This window comes from Triticum urartu, unplaced genomic scaffold, assembly GCF_056163025.1.
Source record: "Triticum urartu cultivar PI428250 unplaced genomic scaffold, HENAU_Tu73 scaffold2, whole genome shotgun sequence".
Lineage (NCBI taxonomy): Eukaryota > Viridiplantae > Streptophyta > Magnoliopsida > Poales > Poaceae > Triticum > Triticum urartu.
This window is the reverse complement of record NW_028260368.1, coordinates 5,754,105-5,775,350: the sequence shown is the minus strand read 5'-3', so window position 1 is coordinate 5,775,350 and position 21,246 is coordinate 5,754,105. Positions and strand designations below refer to the sequence as shown.

General features: G+C 35.8%; 7 non-coding genes across 7 annotated transcripts; 4 read left to right on the top strand and 3 right to left on the bottom strand.

The window, feature by feature from the left end:
• Positions 1-4,888: 4,888 nt before the first annotated feature.
• On the bottom strand, positions 4,889-4,976 carry TRNAS-GCU (transfer RNA serine (anticodon GCU)). Its single transcript has one exon. It is a non-coding gene; the product is annotated as a tRNA-Ser (tRNA).
• Positions 4,977-8,602: 3,626 nt separating this feature from the next.
• On the bottom strand, positions 8,603-8,690 carry TRNAS-UGA (transfer RNA serine (anticodon UGA)). The gene has a single exon. It is a non-coding gene; the product is annotated as a tRNA-Ser (tRNA).
• Positions 8,691-9,512: 822 nt separating this feature from the next.
• Positions 9,513-9,583, top strand: TRNAG-GCC (transfer RNA glycine (anticodon GCC)). The gene has a single exon. It is a non-coding gene; the product is annotated as a tRNA-Gly (tRNA).
• Positions 9,584-12,066: 2,483 nt separating this feature from the next.
• On the top strand, positions 12,067-12,138 carry TRNAT-GGU (transfer RNA threonine (anticodon GGU)). The gene has a single exon. It is a non-coding gene; the product is annotated as a tRNA-Thr (tRNA).
• Positions 12,139-12,645: 507 nt separating this feature from the next.
• Positions 12,646-12,727, top strand: TRNAY-GUA (transfer RNA tyrosine (anticodon GUA)). Its single transcript has one exon. It is a non-coding gene; the product is annotated as a tRNA-Tyr (tRNA).
• Positions 12,728-13,085: 358 nt separating this feature from the next.
• Positions 13,086-13,159, top strand: TRNAD-GUC (transfer RNA aspartic acid (anticodon GUC)). The gene has a single exon. It is a non-coding gene; the product is annotated as a tRNA-Asp (tRNA).
• A 2,600-nt stretch (positions 13,160-15,759) lies between these two features.
• Positions 15,760-15,830, bottom strand: TRNAC-GCA (transfer RNA cysteine (anticodon GCA)). Its single transcript has one exon. It is a non-coding gene; the product is annotated as a tRNA-Cys (tRNA).
• Positions 15,831-21,246: the final 5,416 nt, after the last annotated feature.

The window sequence follows — 21,246 nt, the reverse complement described above, 5'->3', positions numbered from 1 at the left end:
AATCGCAATAAATGCAAAGATGGAACATCTTGGATACGGTATTGAAGGAGTTGAACCAGGATTTCCAAATGGATAGGATAGGGTATTTCTATATGTGATAGATAATCCAAATGCAAAAATTTGTCTTCTAAAAAGGGAAATATTGAATGAATAGAGCGTAAATTCTGAAACTTTGGTATTTCTTTTTCTTTCAGACAAAAAAATTCCCGTAGCGAGAATGGGATTTCCACAACGATCGCAAACCCTTCAGATAGAATCTGAGAATAAAACTCAGAATAAAAATAATTTTTGTAATCCAATAATCGATCTTGGTTAGGATGATTAACCGAGTTATCCAAAAAATTCTGCTGATACATTCGAATAATTAAACGTTTCACAAGTAGTGAACTAAATTTCTTGTTATTACAACTAACAACTATTTCCACAGGTTCAGAACCATTTAATCCATAATGGTGGGCAAATGCATAAATATATTCCTGAAAGAGAAGTGGGTAGACAAAGTATTGTTGACGAGATTTATGTTTTTCTGAATACCCTTCGAATTTTTCCATTTGTATTTCTACTTGAATCAGAGAGAAGAAGCATTTCTCGGTTTATCGAATGATGATACATAGTGCAATATGGTCAGAACAGGGTGTTGCATTTTTAATACAAACCCTGGAAAGAAAGGGAGTCTAATCCACAGATCTTTTTCTGCTCCTTTTCTACCCAATTAGTTTATGTTTGTTCTAATTAAAAAAAAAGAACAGAACAAGTTTTTTATTTTTGCAGGCCAATCGCTCTTTTGACTTTGGAATACAGCCTCTTTATCAATATACTGCTTCTTTTACACATTCAATCCATAACATCCCTTATTCAATCCATAATCAAGAATAATTAGGATTTCTAAAAAAAAAAAGAAAAAATAAAGGGTCCACTCATAGGAAAACCCAACCTTTCCCCGCATCCGGCACTAATCTATTTTTAACGTCTAATTAGAGCGGGGAATCATTCCAATTAGGAAGTTCAGCTCGTTGCTTTTTATTTTACCAGAATTGGAGCCAGGCTCTATCCATTTATTCATTAGACCCAGAAAATCGTAATTTTGGATTCCATTCAAAAAAGATTGATTTTATTACGACATGCTATTTTTTCCATTCATTACCTTTGAGGATCAGTCGTGGTCTTCTAGACTCTACCAAGAGTCTGGACGAATTTGTTGTTTCATCCAAATGTGTAAAAGATCATAGTCGCACTTAAAAGCCGAGTACTCTACCATTGAGTTAGCAACCCAGATAAAAAAAGGATCTTAGATACGATCGAAATCCAAAAATCAATGGAATTACACCGCGCGCTTCTGTCAAAACATTGAACTAGCAAGACATCAAAAGATTTTTTTTATCGACCATGAAAAACACTCAAATGCCAAAACGAACAGGTCCGGTGAAATTCCACTAAAGTAAAGTTAAAAAAAGAGCGACCCTAATCACGATGGCCAAATTCTCCTTATTTTTAGCGATTTTTATTAACAAAAAATATATATTATAAAAAATATATATTATATTGTATGAGAATACATGCAAGAGGAACACCCTTATCATTTGAGCGAAGTGTAGGCGGAAAAATTGAATATGGAGTGAGGATAAAGAGACCCATCTATCTACAAATTCTATTTGTTCAATAGACCTTTGTCAATGGAAATACAATGGTAAGAAAACAAATTAGATAGAAAAAGTAAATAAAATAGGGGCTTATGTTGGATTGGCACGATATAATATAAATCCAAATAGGATTAAAAAAGAGGTAAATTGTGTCTAAATAATTAGACAACTAGGAATACTAATAATCTTCTCCTATCCTATTTTTTGATTCATTTAGTTCTTCAATTAACTCAAAGTTCTTTCTTTTTCTTTAAAGAATTCTGCCTTCCTTAAAATATCATAAACAGTTCTTGTTGGTTGAGCACCCTTTTCAAGGAAATAGAGAATAGCTGGAACATTTAAACAAGTTTGATTCTTTATCGGATCATAAAAACCTACTTTTTGAAGATCTCTTCCTTCTCTTCGAGATCGAACATCAATTGCAACGATTCGATAGACAGCTTATTGGGATAGATGTAGATAAACAACGCCCCCCCCTAGAAACGTATATGAGGTTTTCTCCTCATACGGCTCGAGAAAATGATTCGAATTTCTGTCGATAATAATAGAAATTAGACTATGACGTGCATTAATTTCCTTACAGAAAAAACAAATTTCATTTATACTCATGACTCAAGTGGGCTAATTTTGCCTGACAAACTTCGAAGGCAAAATCCTTCCAAAATTTTTGAGTCGTCTTTAAACTCTTTTCTTTGTCTCATTTCGAACGAATTGACTTTTATTCCTTATTCTAATCCAACTCTGTTGTTGAGACAATTGAAAATTGTGTTTACTTGTTCTGGAATCCTTTATCTTTGATTTGTGAAATCCTTGGGTTTAGACATTACTTCGGGAATTCCTATTTTTTTCTTTCAAAAGAGTAGCAACATACCCTTTTTTCTTATTTCCTTCGATAAAGCATTTATCTCTTCTATAGAAATCTAATAAGAGGGATTGATTCTGATATACTTTTATTGGACTTTCTTCTTATTTTAACCTTTCGATTTATTTCTATATTAAGGATAGACTGACAAAGTTGGCCTAATTTATTAGTTTTCACTAACCCTAGATTCTTTCCCTTGATAAAAAAAATTCTGTCCTCTCGAGCTCCATCGTGTACTATGTTACTTAAACCCAGCGCAAATTTGGTTCGGAACGAATAGAACAGGCTATGTCGAGCCAAGAGCATTTTCATTACTATGGAAAATGATGGATAGCAAAATCCACAATCGATCATGTCCTTCAAGTCGCACGTTGCTTTCTACCACATCGTTTTAAACGAAGTTTTACCATAACAAACATTCCTCTTTTCATTGCAAAGTGGTATAGAGAATTGATCCAATATGGATGGAATCATGAATAGTCATTGGTTTAGTTTTTTTATACTAATTAAAACTTGCTATCTATGGAGCAATATGGATAAAAGAAAGTAAGTATTTATCCGGGAAGCCTCCGCCAAGATCCAATTTATTTAAACCCATATTAAAATTCTATCATATGAATGAAACATAGTTTGAAAAAGACGACTAAACAAGTTTGCTTAAAACTTATTTATTCTTAAATTTCCACCCTCAACGGATGGCTCGAGATGATCAATCTTGAAGTGAGAAAAGAAGGATTGACTCTTCCTCAATAAATAAACTATCAACCTCCAAAAAAGTTTAATTAATTTAATTACTAGAATTAGAATTCTAGTAGTAATATATTTTTTCAGTACCAAAAACAATTAACTATAATAACTAAATAAACTATTCCAATGAAAAGATTGAAAGTTTTTGGTAGTTATAGAATTCTCGTACTTCTTCAACTCGAATACCAAAAGGAAGAAAAAAATATGACTAAGTGATTTTATAGTAGAGGCATATCCTGAATGTGCTTGATAGATCCCATTTTTTCATGAAAATAAAGATAGTCAATTTGACTGGACTTAAGACTTTATTATGTTTTCTGAGAAAGAATAAGATATCATTATTCTCTTTAATAAACTTTTGTCTCGTACGGAATACTATATGATTTCACCGTTTGTTTCATCAGAAACAATCTGGGACGGAAGGATTCGAACCTCCGAGTAACGGGACCAAAACCCGCTGCCTTACCACTTGGCCACGCCCCATTTCGGGTTTTATGCGACACTAATAAACACTAGTATGTTTATTTGTTATTCGTCAATACCATTTCAATTACATAAAAAAGGAGGGATATTCTCTTGCTAGTATTCTACACATGCGGATAATATAGAATCAAAAAAATGCATTGATCATTACATGGAATTCTATTAAGATATTATATGAAAGTCGAATTTATTCCACTCTCATTTGAGAGTGCGAATACAAGGAGGTATTTTGTGTTTGGGAAAGTCCGAAGAAAAAAGATTTTGAATCTGCCTTTTCCTTCTTTCCCTTAAAAAAATAACTCAAGAAAAATCCAATTATTTACTCTACAAGAATGAAATGCTTGTTATGCCTAATATACTTAGTTTAACCTGTATCTGTTTTAATTCTGTTCTTTATCCTACTAGTTTTTTCTTTGCCAAATTACCCGAAGCTTATGCTATTTTCAATCCAATCGTGGATATTATGCCTGTTATACCTCTATTCTTTTTTCTATTAGCCTTTGTTTGGCAAGCTGCTGTAAGTTTTCGATGAAATCTTTAGTACTCTGTATGCCAAATTGAATGATGTGTTCATTCCAAAAAAATTTTAAAATGGGTAAAAGCCGAGAAGTTTTATATTTTTATATTATGAACCTTCGATTCTAAAATTTAAATTCTTCTACATTGAATGGGTAGCTACAGCAATAAATTTGGATCAGCCTTTCTACTCCCCTGCACCTAGGTTGAGCAGGTACCTAAAGGTACCTACACAATACCTAACCACCTAACCCTATTTTTGCTATTGATAAGAGTGCTTATTATAAAAGAATTCTTGCAATTTTTTTCAAGAATTCTTTTTTGCATTTTTAGGTATAAAAAAAAACCATCCTAGTGGATCCGTGTGGTAAGGAAAAACTGGTAATCTATTCCTTAAAAAAAAATCTTGGAGATTATGTAATGCTTACTCTCAAACTTTTTGTTTATACAGTAGTGATATTCTTTGTTTCACTCTTTATCTTTGGATTCTTATCTAATGACCCAGGACGGAATCCTGGACGCGAGGAGTAAAAATTCAGTTTTTTTTTTTCTTATTGGATTTGTTTCGTACATTTATCTATGAGAAAATCCGGGGGTCAGAATTCTTTCCAATTCGAAAGTCCCAAATGATCCAAGGGAGCGGAAAGAGAGGGATTCGAACCCTCGGTACAAAAAAATTGTACAACGGATTAGCAATCCGCCGCTTTAGTCCACTCAGCCATCTCTCCACGTTCCAAAGCGAAAGGTTTCCGTGATATGATATAGGCAAGAAATAAGAAATAACGGTTGCAAAAAACCCCTTTTTTTTCTTTCAAAAGTCTATAAAAATTATATTGCCAATTCCATTTTAATTATATTCTTTTTTCTTAATGTTAATAAAAAAAGAAGAAAATTCTTGTTTTTTCTTTCTAAAAATCGATATTGGCCGAGAGACAATCAAATAGATTTTCTCTTTAGCGGGCATTTCCATATAGGACTTGTTATAATTATAATAAAACAAGCAGGTTATATAAAAAAAACGCTTTTTTTGTCGATTATTTATCAAGAAAGCAAAAAGGGTTCTTATCAAATCCACCATAAAATTGGAAAGAAGCATAAAGTAAGTAGACCTGACTCCTTTAATGATGCCTCTATCCGCTATTCTGATATATAAATTCGATGTAGATGAAATTGTATAAGCGAATTTTTTTTATTTCCTTAGACTTAGACCGCGCAAGACAAGAATTTTTCGCTATTTACGATTTCATATTCTTGTTACTAGATGTTCTATAGGAATAAGAAGAAATCGCAACTCCTTTGCGCTACACATAAAATTGGATTTCGAAGGTCCATTTTTTTTTTCAGAATCCTCTATTATTTTAGTTCTTCCACCCATGCAATAGAGAGGGAATGGGAAAAGAAGGGTTACTTTTATTTGCATTTTTCCCTTAAAAGATAGACTTTGAAATAGGAGTCTTGGAATAATGCTGAATTCAAAGGTTTATTTCTTTCTATAGTATAAGAAAAACAATTTATTTCTATTTCTATAGTATAAGAAAAACAAATAAATAGTATAAGAAAAACAAATCGAATCAAATTCATGGATTTACCACGACCTCGGTTGTGACTGTGACTCCATAGATAAAAATGGGAAATTTCTCTCTTCGAGACCATTGAAAAAGGGCATTGAACGAGAAAGAAATCGTCCACAGATAATAAAACTATCATATGCCTTGGAAAGTGATATGAGGTGCTCGGAAATGGTTGAAGTAATTGAATAGGAGGATCACTATGACTATAGCCCTTGGTAGAATTCCTAAAGAAGAAAATGATCTATTTGATACTATGGATGACTGGTTACGAAGGGACCGTTTCGTTTTTTGTAGGATGGTCTGGCCTATTGCTCTTTCCTTGTGCTTATTTCGCTTTAGGGGGTTGGTTTACAGGGACAACTTTTGTAACTTCTTGGTATACCCATGGATTGGCTAGTTCCTATTTGGAAGGTTGTAATTTCTTAACCGCAGCAGTTTCTACCCCTGCCAATAGTTTAGCACACTCTTTGTTGCTACTATGGGGGCCCGAAGCACAAGGAGATTTTACTCGTTGGTGTCAATTAGGCGGTCTATGGACTTTTGTAGCTCTCCACGGGGCTTTTGCACTAATAGGTTTCATGTTACGCCAATTTGAACTTGCTCGGTCTGTTCAATTGCGGCCTTATAATGCAATCTCATTCTCTGGTCCAATTGCTGTTTTTGTTTCTGTATTCCTTATTTATCCACTGGGGCAATCTGGTTGGTTCTTTGCGCCGAGTTTTGGCGTAGCAGCGATATTTCGATTCATCCTTTTCTTCCAAGGATTTCATAATTGGACGTTGAACCCATTTCATATGATGGGAGTTGCCGGAGTATTAGGTGCGGCTCTGCTATGCGCTATTCATGGAGCGACCGTAGAAAACACTCTATTTGAGGACGGTGATGGTGCAAATACCTTCCGTGCTTTTAACCCAACTCAAGCTGAAGAAACTTATTCAATGGTCACTGCTAACCGCTTTTGGTCCCAAATCTTTGGTGTTGCTTTTTCCAATAAACGTTGGTTACATTTCTTTATGCTATTTGTACCCGTCACCGGTTTATGGATGAGTGCTATTGGCGTAGTTGGCTTGGCTCTGAACTTACGTGCCTATGACTTTGTTTCCCAGGAAATCCGTGCAGCGGAAGATCCTGAATTTGAGACTTTCTACACCAAAAATATTCTTTTAAACGAGGGTATTCGTGCGTGGATGGCAGCTCAGGATCAGCCTCATGAAAATCTTATATTCCCTGAGGAGGTTCTACCACGTGGAAACGCTCTTTAATGGAACTTTCGTTTTAGCTGGTCGTGACCAAGAAACCACCGGCTTTGCTTGGTGGGCTGGGAATGCCAGACTTATCAATTTGTCCGGTAAACTGCTTGGAGCTCATGTAGCTCATGCCGGATTAATCGTATTCTGGGCGGAGCAATGAACCTATTTGAAGTGGCCCATTTCGTACCAGAAAAGCCCATGTATGAACAAGGGTTGATTTTACTTCCACACTTAGCTACTCTAGGTTGGGGAGTAGGGCCAGGGGGGGAAGTTCTAGATACTTTTCCGTACTTTGTATCTGGCGTACTTCACCTAATTTCCTCCGCAGTCTTAGGCTTCGGTGGCATTTATCACGCGCTTCTGGGACCCGAGACTCTTGAGGAATCTTTTCCATTCTTTGGTTATGTCTGGAAAGATAGAAATAAAATGACTACAATTTTGGGTATTCACTTAATTTTGTTAGGTCTAGGTGCTTTTCTTCTAGTACTCAAGGCTCTTTATTTTGGCGGTGTATATGATACCTGGGCCCCTGGGGGGGGAGATGTAAGAAAAATTACCAATTTGACCCTTAGTCCCAGTGTTATATTTGGTTATTTACTAAAATCTCCTTTTGGTGGAGAAGGGTGGATTGTTAGTGTAGATGATTTAGAAGATATAATTGGTGGGCATGTATGGTTGGGTTTTATTTGTGTATTTGGCGGAATTTGGCATATTTTAACCAAACCCTTCGCATGGGCTCGCCGTGCATTTGTATGGTCTGGAGAAGCTTACTTGTCTTATAGTTTAGCTGCTTTATCTGTCTTTGGTTTTATCGCTTGTTGTTTTGTATGGTTCAATAATACAGCTTATCCGAGTGAGTTTTATGGACCCACCGGGCCAGAAGCTTCTCAAGCTCAAGCATTTACTTTTCTAGTTAGAGACCAGCGTCTTGGAGCTAATGTGGGATCCGCTCAAGGACCCACAGGTTTAGGTAAATATCTAATGCGTTCCCCAACTGGGGAGGTTATCTTTGGAGGGGAAACTATGCGTTTTTGGGACCTTCGTGCTCCATGGTTAGAACCTCTAAGGGGCCCCAACGGTTTGGACTTGAGTAGGTTGAAAAAAGACATACAACCTTGGCAAGAACGACGCTCAGCAGAATATATGACCCACGCTCCTTTAGGCTCTTTAAATTCCGTGGGTGGCGTAGCTACCGAGATCAATGCAGTTAATTATGTCTCTCCTAGAAGTTGGTTATCAACTTCTCATTTTGTTCTAGGATTCTTCTTTTTTGTGGGCCATTTATGGCATGCAGGAAGAGCCCGAGCTGCTGCAGCAGGTTTTGAAAAGGGAATCGATCGTGATTTGGAACCTGTTCTTTACATGAACCCTCTTAACTAAGATTTTCTTATTTATACCTGTTCTACTTTTTTTCTGTTCTGGCTCGGTTATTCCATCTAGCCGAGCCATTCATTCCTTTTTATGAAAGAAAGATAAGGGACAGAAAAAAAAAATAAATAAAAATGAAAGAAACAAACGTATTCAATAAGCAAAAGGAGAGAGAGGGATTCGAACCCTCGATAGTTCCTAGAACTATACCGGTTTTCAAGACCGGAGCTATCAACCACTCAGCCATCTCTCCACAGCCTAATCCTTATTTTACTCCTACAAATAGAACATAGCCATATAAAAAATAAAAAGATTTATTAGCCTCTAGAAAGATATCAGATACAAGTTCCTTTTCGATATATCTCTGTATACTGTATACACGGATACAGGATCCGCTATACCCGCTTGTGAAATAAAGAGTAAATAATCTCTTCTCACCCCCATATCCAAATAAAAAAGCGGTTTAAGTAATAAATTTGAATTAAAGAGAAGAATCAATGGATTCATGATTAAACCCCTCCTACTTCTTGTATTTTTTTACAATTTTGGTTTAAGTGAGGGATCAAATATGTAGTCAACTTTATTTGATGGTAGCTTGGAGATTAGAAATATGACTATTGCTTTCCAATTAGCTGTTTTTGCATTAATTGCGACTTCCTCAGTCTTAGTAATTAGTGTACCCCTTGTATTTGCTTCTCCTGATGGTTGGTCAAATAATAAAAATGTTGTATTTTCCGGTACATCATTATGGATTGGACTAGTCTTTCTCGTAGCTATTCTGAATTCTCTCATTTCTTAAATGAAATTTGGTTAATATTTATTAACCCCATAAAAAAGAAATAATAAAGGCCATTTCTTCTAAAAAATTAGAATAGTGAGACGTATTAAAACGCAATTTGCGTTCCGAATTGCTAGCTCTTCTCTTTCAGTATTATGAAATTCCATCCCATTAGAATATTCATTGACAGATAATAAAAAAAGGAAAACTCTAATATAATAGAAAATGAAATGAAACGGTCGACCCAGACATAGAAGGTCGACCCAGGCGGATATACGCTATAAAATATATACCGTAGCGAGCGTAGTTCAATGGTAAAATATCTCCTTGCCAAGGAGAAGATACGGGTTCGATTCCCGCCGCTCGCCCGCTTAATTTATCAAAGTACTATGATAAAAAGTTTAGTCTAGTTAACTGTTTAACTACTTATATTAAATTAAGTATTAATTAGGTGTTAGTCTAGTGCCGTATCCCTTACTATCTTACCCTTCCTTTGCATCCCACTCAAAAAAAGAGGGCGCTCCAGAGGCAGAAATAGAACTCGCCAACAGAGCTCCAAAATTGGGTATTAACTGAGACAAACAACGGGCAAACTTTTTTTAAAGGGAAGGGAGAGGTAGACTGTCCCTTTCGTTTCATTTTTATTTTCTGCAGGGTAGGGAGAGGCCTTGCGCCTTCTTTTTTTGAAGGCAAGTGACTTCGCAAACTGCTCAATTTTGCCCTCTAGGGCCGGGAACTAATGAATAAAAAAGGGTTGGATACGCCCCTCTACCATACATATCTAGAGAAATAGAATAGTCCTTTTATACAGACTGCTAAGTGCGGAGACGGGAATCGAACCCGTGACCTCAAGGTTATGAGCCTCGTGAGCTACCAAACTGCTCTACTCCGCTCTGGAGTACCAGAAACTGGTGGACAAAAAAGGCTTGAATACAAGCCTCTAACATGTCTAGACAAATAGAATACTCCTTTTATACAGAATGGAGCGGGTAGCGGGAATCGAACCCGCATCGTTAGCTTGGAAGGCTAGGGGTTATAGTCGACGTTGGTTGATTATTTTTAACGTCTCTAATTCAAAACCGAACATGAAATTTTGATTTCATTCGGCTCCTTTATGGATATTCTCACCACTTAACATCTATGTCAGCTTTTCTATTTGAATGGAACCAAAGCTCTCCGCTTTCTAGATGATCCTTATAGAGTAGGAGATAGAAATTCTATCTAAATTCATCTAATCTACTTACTTCGTTCCCTAATTTCATTCAAGAGATCCTGAGGAAAAGAATTGGGTTTCCACCGAGCTGAAACAATATGCGGATGGTTCTAGTAAACCAAAACTATCGTTTTTTAGCTATTTGGCTTCCTTATTCCTTATTTTAAGAAGATTTAGTTACGATTGGAAATCAACTTTTTTGTATCTTCATCCATAGATCCTTTACTCATATTTTCAAAATTGGAATACTTAATCCAATGCAAAATTATGCTTCGCGACTCTGTACTCATAATCCTATTTTTATTTTGGATGCAATTTAAATTAGTCTTTGGATACAAATCGCCAGAATGTATATTCTTCCTCAATATGCTATTGAGAGGAAAAGGATTTAATCCTTTATAAGAACTAAAGTTTTCATCGGAATATAAAAATAAAAAACTTAAGGATGCCTTAAGTATATCATTTCAAATTCAGTTATTAATAGAACGAATCACACTTTTACCACTAAACTATACCCGCTACATTGTAGATTATGGTATAAATGGTACCCTTTGTCAAGGATAGCCATTTGACAAGAAGGCTAATTCCCCCTTATTGAATCAGATGGAGAAGGTTCATGACACTGAGCCGTTGGTACTTCTACTTCGATCGCTCGCCTTTACTTTAGGATTTAGATAGCCCCTCTGGTCTGTAAAAAAAATCTTTTCTTACCATGCTAATAGCGCCTGAACCAAATGTATTTATTTTGATTAGGATCCTATTCTACGGTTACGACTACAATAATAATTATTTACTTTGCAAGGACGTAAGTGTGTCAGACTGCTAAATTGTTTTATTATTCCTACAATATAAACTAGGGGATATAGGGGGTAACACTGTCCCTATAAATTCCTTTTTTCCTTTTCTTTTTTGTCCAGAATTGAACAAAAAAGAAATTATGGAAGATGTTTTCTTCCCCCATTAAGTCCGAGCCATAGAGTAAGAGTGAGATGAGTTTTCCAAATTCATCATAGACTTTCCCTATGGCTTGATAGAAGTAAGCAGCAAAGAGTCGTAACTTAAAGAAAAAAACGGACAGGGCCGACAGATTTACCTGATGTAAAGAAGATCCTAAAAGTCTCTGATTAGTCGACTCTCTCCATTTAACACTTTCCTCTCTCTCCTTTTTTCCACTGACTCAATTCTAGTTTATTAGATTCTTGTTTAAAAGAATGCAAAAAGTTCAATAGAACTAAGAACACATAAAAAATAGCATAGAGGATCAAGGCCATTACCAAAAGTTCCTCCCAAGGATCCTATATCCTATTGGGTATCTGTTCCCCGCCTTTTCCCGCTAGGATCGGAAATCTTATATTTTCCATATCCATATACCGTTGAATCCTTGGGGTTCCAGAATCCGCCTATTTTACTAGTCTTCGGAAACGGAAAACCCTGAACCAAGAAGAGTTGGATATGTTATGTAGGGTATGTTTTTTTTTATTAATTTTATTTTGAGCTCTCAAGATATCGATATATACATATACAATCTCTACATAATGTCTCTCTCTCTATCTCTATATATTATATATATAATATGTACATTATGCAGTAGACCCATAATGGGAAATCCAAGTGGCTAATTTTTGAATTAAATAAAAAGCCCTTTTAACTCAGTGGTAGAGTAATGCCATGGTAAGGCATAAGTCATCGGTTCAAATCCGATAAAGGGCTTTTTAAATTAGTGGTAGAGTAATCTCGTGCTAAGACGTAAGTCGTTGGTTCGAATCTGATAGAGTACTTTTCTACTAAATTGATTCACTTTTTTTCTTTGTTTTTGAAACTTTCTCTATATTTTTAGAGAATTTTATGACTTAGTGCGGGATGGATGCATTTTTGGTATGAACACTAAATGAAGCACGGAGAATTAATCTATAACGATCAACTAAAAAAAATCCTAGATGAAAACATAACAGAAAAGTTGGAAAAACTCTTTGCTTTGGATCTATTTATACTTTTCGAGTATATTGACAATTCCAAAAAACTGCTCATACTATGATTATAGTATAATCACGAGCGGTTGTATATGGCCCTATCGTCTAGTGATGCCCCTATCGTCTAGTGGTTCAGGACATCTCTCTTTCAAGGAGGCAGCGGGGATTCGACTTCCCCTGGGGGTAGGGAGTATTATGAAAGGAGGTTAATCATAGATTAGCAAAAACCCTAGAATAAATTCTTCCTGGGTCGATGCCCGAGTGGTTAATGGGGACGGACTGTAAATTCGTTGACAATGTCTACGCTGGTTCAAATCCAGCTCGGCCCAAACCAAAAATCTAGGGCTTCGTGAGTATGAACTAAATCCTTTTGTTTTTCTTCCATAAAATAAAATGTCTGATCTATAGAAATAAAAGATAAAGAAAAAAGGGAAATTTTTTTTTCTAATCCATATCTCTCTCATTCCTTTCTTACAAACAAAAGAGTTTTTCTTATTGAAGGCTGGATTATTATCCATTTTTAGTGATAAAAAATCACGACATACTAGTTATGTCACTCTCACTATACCCACGTATAATATAATATGTGGGTATGTAGTATATGATTCGTCTATTTCTTAGAGTACGAAAGACGAATCGAATCTTCTTATGGTTCTATTTAAGAATGGGTATGCCATACACCCCGCGGGGATTGTAGTTCAATTGGTCAGAGCACCGCCCTGTCAAGGCGGAAGCTGCGGGTTCGAGCCCCGTCAGTCCCGAACTAGGGTTCAATGAATGGAGAAATTGATATTTCCTTTTTCCATGAAAAAAAGGGGCAGGGAGCAAGATCAAATACCCACAGGGCACCCTTACTTCACTTTTTTATTTTGCATCTCTCATTAAAGAGGGAGGGAGGGCATATAGGAATTTTTTTTTCACTACTCCCAATCGATAAAGAAAGACACACATACGATATGTGGATTAGTAGAATTTAGGATATTATATTACTCTATCTTTCTTTATGATGATACCATCCTCATCTTAATTTCCTATTCCACTCTTATGGAATAGAGTACCGGTATTTTACCGGAATCCATACATAAATCGTATTCCCTTTTTATTTCAGACCTCTTTTCCCCATCTCACTTCTACTGCTTATTTGGATGTCTATGTGACCCATAGAAAGTGAAAGTTGGTCATATAATACATACATAATTGTATGTATAACTATAAGAAAAAGGAAGGGAAATTGTATAAGATTAAGAAAGTATAAGATTAAGAAAGCTCGTGGGTTTAGAGATATAGAAAAGAAAAAGTAGAAAAGGATTAAAAAAGAGGGAATTCCTAATCCAATCAAAAAACCCATTTTGGTCTTAGTGTGGATAGAGGATCTTCCTATGTTATACTATATAACTCTCATCCGTGAAATATAACTCTCATCCATGAATTGATTTGATAGATCCGATATTCATAATATTGAATTGATTCAGTATTATCAGAATGCAAGCCCTACCCTTGAATTTACAAGATACCCCTTTTTCCTCTCCATGGGATTACATCCCGAGTTATTGTGAAAATAAAAAATAAAGAGGTTATGGAAGTCAATATTCTCGCATTTATTGCTACTGCACTGTTCATTCTAGTTCCTACTTCTTTTTTACTTATTATTTATGTAAAAACAGTCAGCCAAAATAATTAATTGGAATTCCAATTAATCATTGAAGAAATTAAAAAGGGATTAAATAAAAAAAATCCAAGTCTTAAATGAAAGGATCTGGTTGGAATCTTAAAGTGTGGTAGAAAGAACTACATATAGTTTTTTCTACGACACTTTAGATTCTTTCTATTATATTATCTTTGAATCTACATAGAATAGATTAGTAGATTGAAATAGTTAAGTAGTCTAATTCAATTTCTTTTTTCATTGCATCCACTTAATTTCAATCAGGTCAAAATAAAAAAATCTAAGACAATTCTTGACCAAAGAATCCATGGAAGGAAAGAAAAATAATATGAAGAATAGACTATAGTAAAAAGTAAAAGGAAATGGAAAATGTGTGATATGCCGTGAATAGTTCCGTGGAAGAAAGTCTAATTTTCTTATGTATAGAACTTTTTTTAACCATTCGTCATTTCTAGTAGAAATTCTGAATTGGTATAATGGCTCTTTCTTACATTACAACTTACAATACAAGAGTTTCTTACAGGAGTGAAACAAAACTAAAGAAAAAGATTAAAGAATAACGTTTGACAAAATGATTAATGCAAAATGATCCATTAAAGAAAAGAATTGATACAACAATTTGATTACTTAATCAATTAGTAGTATCCCTAGAGTCCACTCCTTCCCCATACTACTAGTGAAAGAGAAAATGTAAAGACTACCATTAAAGCAGCCCAAGCGAGACTTACTATATCCATCTAAATTATGTCTCCTATTTCTATGAAGGGATTATTCTACTATTGATCAATAATCATAGTGGAATCAAGGGTACAGAGTCAAAAAGGGATTCCGCCCTAAGGCCATGGATCAATCAGTTCAAGGAATTTACTCCTAACAAATTCTTATAGGAATTCTGGTAGAATTAGAGAGCATTAAAAATACGAGATACTATAGCCCTTTTTTCCTTAAAAAAGAAAGAGTACGGGAATGATGTCCTGAATAGAAGAAGCGGGAATAGGAAGATTTTTTATTCCTTTTGTTACTCTTTTTTTTTTTTTTAAGCAAAGGACGCCCGAATATACCATAAAATTATCGATAGATAAATATTTATTGGATACCTACCTTACCTAATGTTTATTTTTGACCTAAACCCTGCAGCCTTGCTTTGTATCATTCTATGAAAGAATGAAGAGATTTTATCCATAATACAACTCCTAAATTGATTTTTGATCGACCTATTTAATCTGATTCTCGTTAGAATTAAGTAGTCCTTACTTTAGTGTATGTAGGTAACATAAGATGTACGATAAAAAAATGTATAATAATTAGTAAGTCTTGATATTCTTTCGTGGAGTCCCTTCTTGAATCTTAGATTGAAAAAAAAAAAGAATGCCCCTTAGGGACCTTTCTTTGGATACCAAGATTTCTGACATCTTATCCTCGTATTTTAAAATTATCAAATCGAATCTCAATTAAGAACCAATTCAAATTCATATAATAAAAGAATAAGGAAACACTACCTCACCCCTATTGATAACCATTTTGGCCACTACCGTCAAAACAAACCCTAACCCTAGTTTGAGGATAGAACTATGGTATGGTTTCTCTAAACCCAGTATCGGCAGGCCCAGTTACTCTCTTGCCCGAACTTATGCGAAGTAAAAATTTATCGAATTCGATCAGCACTATAAAAAAAACCTAAGTATTTTATTGATCAGGCGGCACCCAGATTTGAACTGGGGATAAAGGATTTGCAGTCCCCTGCCTTACCGCTTGGCCATGCCGCCAAAAAATCCGATCAAAAATCTAGAAAACAGCAAGTATTCATCCACGTTTTCTTACGAAAAGCCCCTTTTATTTTGAATATAATTCTACTTACTTTTTTCCAATCTTTTTCAAAAAATCTATTCCTGCTTTTTTTGATCCAGTTTCTATTATTCTCCTCGATAGATTCTATCTTAAAACATACATTGTTAACACAATAAAACTTCCCATTTCTTTCTATTGAGATGAAAAAGAAGAAAAAGTGGATTTCTATTCACAGGCTGCAAAATTCAGAATAAATTGGAACCGTTAACTAGAATTCTCTTTTTTTTATTGCAGTAGTGAACTACTCTTAAATCGGTATTATCTCCCCCCCCTTCAATGGCATAATAAAATATTATGGCTTTATGCTTAATCCGTGTATAGGTAAACTTTAGGTCCGAACAGCATTATTATCCAAAGATCCCCTTTATGTACATATCTCTATGGGGAATCATGCTTTAATTTTTCAAAGTATTAAATTAAATATCTTGAATAAAAAAAGGAAATTTGCTCTGATATAGAGTATAACCTGACTATCTTGGCGTACCCAAGTGAAATTACGATAAAAGAAAAGCATGGATATGGGGAGAGGTGGATAACTAGATTGGCATGTACTTAAAAAAGGGACTTACTTTATTTTAGAATTCCACAATGAAATACTGAATTTTCTAGCAATTATACTACTCCGATCCGAAATAAAAAAGAACCCTCAAATTATTTTGAGAAATTAAAGTAAGCACGCTATTCTAAATCGAAGTAAAGTCAAACTTTCTAGTATATTATATTACGGCTTTATTACATTCATAGAAAGGAGATAAAATGAGAAATCTTTGCCATCCAATCTGATTAGAATATCATAACATAAAGTATAAGTGGCAGAATTTTTTTTGTAGGAATGTTTTATCAATTCATTTTCATTTCATTTGTACCCCTGGCAAACTCGAACTTTCGTCCAAATGGTCTCTATTCATATGTATGAAATACATATATGAAATACGTATGTGGAGTTCCCTAGAATTTCATGTGATTCAGTAAACAGAATATAGATTCCATGATTGCTAGATCGATCCATAGGGATTGATGAAGAGTGAGCTGATAATGGAATTTTTCTTTGATAAACAGGAAACTTAAGATTAAGATGCTCCGGAATGGAAACGAGGGAATGTCCACAATACCCGGATTTAGTCAGATCCAATTCGAGGGATTTTGTAGGTTCATTAATCAAGCCTTGGCAGAAGAACTTGACAAGTTTCCAACAATTAAAGATCCAGATCACGAAATTGCATTTCAATTATTTGCGAAAGGATATCAACTGCTAGAACCCTCGATAAAAGAAAGAGATGCTGTGTATGAATCACTCACCTATTCTTCCGAATTATATGTATCTGCGAGATTAATTTTTGGTTTCGATGTGCAAAAGCAAACCATTTCTATCGGAAACATTCCTATAATGAATTCCTTAGGAACCTTTATTATAAATGGAATATACCGAATTGTGATCAATCAAATATTGCTAAGTCCTGGTATTTACTACCGCTCGGAATTAGATCATAAGGGAATTTCTATCTACACTGGCACTATAATATCAGATTGGGGGGGGAGATCGGAATTAGCAATTGATAAAAAAGAAAGGATATGGGCTCGCGTGAGTAGAAAACAAAAGATATCTATTCTAGTTCTATCATCAGCTATGGGTTCGAATCTAAGAGAAATTCTGGATAATGTTTCCTACCCTGAAATTTTCTTGTCTTTCCCGAATGCTAAAGAGAAGAAGAGGATTGAGTCAAAAGAAAAAGCTATTTTGGAGTTTTATCAACAATTTGCTTGTGTAGGTGGGGACCTGGTATTTTCGGAGTCCTTATGCGAGGAATTACAAAAGAAATTTTTTCAACAAAAATGTGAATTAGGAAGGATTGGTCGACGAAATATGAATCGGAGACTTAATCTTGATATTCCTCAGAACAATACATTCTTGTTACCACGAGATGTATTGGCCGCTACGGATCATTTGATTGGAATGAAATTTGGAACGGGTATACTTGACGATGACGATATGAATCACTTGAAAAATAAACGTATTCGTTCGGTTGCGGATCTGTTACAAGATCAATTCGGATTGGCTCTTGGTCGTTTACAACATGCAGTTCAAAAAACTATTCGTAGAGTATTCATACGTCAATCGAAACCGACTCCCCAAACTTTGGTAACTCCAACTTCAACTTCAATTTTATTAATAACTACTTATGAGACCTTTTTTGGCACATACCCGTTATCTCAAGTTTTTGATCAAACGAATCCATTGACACAAACTGTTCATGGGCGAAAAGTGAGTTGTTTAGGTCCTGGAGGGTTGACGGGGAGAACCGCAAGTTTTCGGAGCCGAGATATTCATCCGAGTCACTATGGGCGTATTTGTCCAATTGACACGTCTGAAGGAATCAATGTTGGACTTACTGGATCCTTAACAATTCATGCGAGAATTGATCACTTGTGGGGATCCATAGAGAGTCCGTTTTATGAAATATCTGCTGAGAAAGCAAAAGAAAAAAAAGAGAGACAGGTGGTTTATCTATCACCAAATAGAGATGAATATTATATGATAGCAGCAGGAAATTCTTTGTCCTTGAATCAAGGTATTCAGGAAGAACAGGTTGTTCCGGCTAGATACCGTCAAGAATTCTTGACTATTGCATGGGAACAGATTCATGTTAGAAGTATTTTTCCTTTCCAATATTTTTCTATTGGGGGTTCTCTCATTCCTTTTATTGAGCACAATGATGCGAATCGGGCTTTAATGAGTTCTAATATGCAGCGCCAAGCAGTTCCGCTTTCTCGGTCCGAGAAATGCATTGTTGGAACTGGATTGGAACGCCAAACAGCTCTAGATTCGAGGGTTTCCATTATAGCCGAACGCGAGGGAAAGATCATTTCTACTGATAGTCATAAGATACTTTTATCAAGTAGTGGGAAGACTATAAGTATTCCTTTAGTTAACCACCGTCGCTCTAACAAAAATACTTGTATGCACCAAAAACCCCGGGTTCCACGGGGTAAATCCATTAAAAAAGGACAAATTTTAGCAGAAGGAGCTGCTACAATTGGGGGCGAACTTGCTTTAGGAAAAAACGTATTAGTAGCTTATATGCCATGGGAAGGTTACAATTTTGAAGACGCAGTACTAATTAGCGAACGTTTGGTATATGAAGATATTTATACCTCTTTTCACATCCGGAAATATGAAATTCAGACGGATACGACAAGCCAGGGCTCCGCTGAAAAAATCACTAAAGAAATACCACATCTAGAAGAACATTTACTCCGCAATTTGGACAGAAATGGAGTTGTTAGGTTGGGATCCTGGGTAGAAACTGGTGATATTTTAGTAGGTAAATTAACGCCTCAGATAGCGAGCGAATCATCTTATATCGCGGAAGCTGGATTATTACGGGCCATATTTGGCCTTGAGGTTTCCACTTCAAAAGAAACTTCTCTGAAATTACCTATAGGTGGAAGAGGGCGCGTTATCGATGTGAAATGGATCCAAAGGGACCCGCTCGACATAATGGTTCGTGTATATATTTTACAGAAACGTGAAATCAAAGTTGGGGATAAAGTAGCCGGAAGACATGGGAATAAAGGGATCATTTCCAAAATTTTGCCTAGGCAAGATATGCCCTATTTGCAAGATGGAACACCCGTTGATATGGTCTTCAATCCCTTAGGAGTACCCTCCCGAATGAATGTGGGACAAATATTTGAAAGCTCGCTCGGATTAGCGGGGGATCTGCTAAAGAAACATTATAGAATAGCACCCTTTGATGAGAGATATGAGCAAGAGGCTTCAAGAAAACTTGTGTTTTCAGAATTATATGAAGCCAGTAAAGAAACAAAAAATCCATGGGTATTTGAACCCGAGTACCCGGGAAAAAGCAGAATATTTGATGGAAGAACAGGCGACCCCTTTGAGCAACCTGTTCTAATAGGGAAGTCCTATATCTTAAAATTAATTCATCAAGTTGATGAGAAAATTCATGGGCGTTCTACTGGGCCCTACTCACTTGTTACACAACAACCGGTTAGAGGAAGAGCCAAGCAAGGGGGACAACGAGTAGGAGAAATGGAAGTTTGGGCTTTAGAAGGATTTGGTGTTGCTCATATTTTACAAGAGATACTTACTTATAAATCTGACCATCTTATAGCTCGCCAAGAAATACTTAATGCTACGATCTGGGGAAAAAGAATACCTAATCATGAGGATCCTCCAGAATCTTTTCGAGTGCTCGTTCGAGAACTACGATCTTTGGCTCTAGAACTGAATCATTTCCTTGTATCTGAAAAGAACTTCCAGGTTAATAGGGAGGAAGTTTGATCGGAATAAATATAAATTCTTTTCTTATTTCTATTTTATGATTGACCAATATAAACATCAACAACTTCAAATTGGACTCGTTTCCCCTCAACAAATAAAGGCTTGGGCTAACAAAAACCTACCTAATGGAGAAGTCGTTGGCGAAGTCACAAGGCCCTCTACTTTTCATTATAAAACCGATAAACCAGAAAAAGATGGATTGTTTTGCGAAAGAATCTTTGGACCCATAAAAAGCGGGATTTGCGCTTGTGGCAATTCTCGAGCGAGCGGAGCTGAAAACGAAGACGAAAGATTTTGCCAAAAATGCGGGGTCGAATTTGTGGATTCTCGGATACGAAGATATCAAATGGGATACATCAAACTCGCATGTCCCGTGACTCATGTGTGGTATTTGAAAGGTCTTCCTAGTTATATCGCGAATCTTTTAGATAAACCTCTTAAGAAGTTGGAGGGCCTAGTATACGGCGATTTCTCTTTTGCTAGGCCCAGCACTAAAAAACCCACTTTTTTACGATTACGAGGTTTATTCGAAGAGGAAATTGCATCCTGTAACCACAGCATTTCTCCCTTTTTTTCTACCCCAGGCTTTGCAACATTTCGAAATCGGGAAATTGCGACAGGAGCAGGTGCTATTAGAGAACAATTAGCAGATTTGGATTTGCGAATTATTATAGAGAATTCTTTGGTCGAATGGAAGGAATTAGAAGACGAGGGGTATAGTGGAGATGAGTGGGAAGATAGAAAAAGACGAATAAGAAAAGTTTTTTTGATTAGACGCATGCAATTGGCGAAACATTTTATTCAAACAAATGTAGAACCAGAATGGATGGTTTTGTGCTTATTACCGGTTCTTCCTCCCGAATTGAGACCTATTGTTTATAGGTCTGGAGATAAAGTAGTGACTTCAGACATTAATGAACTTTATAAGAGAGTTATCCGTCGGAACAACAATCTTGCCTATCTATTAAAAAGAAGTGAATTAGCGCCAGCAGATTTAGTAATGTGCCAGGAAAAATTGGTACAAGAAG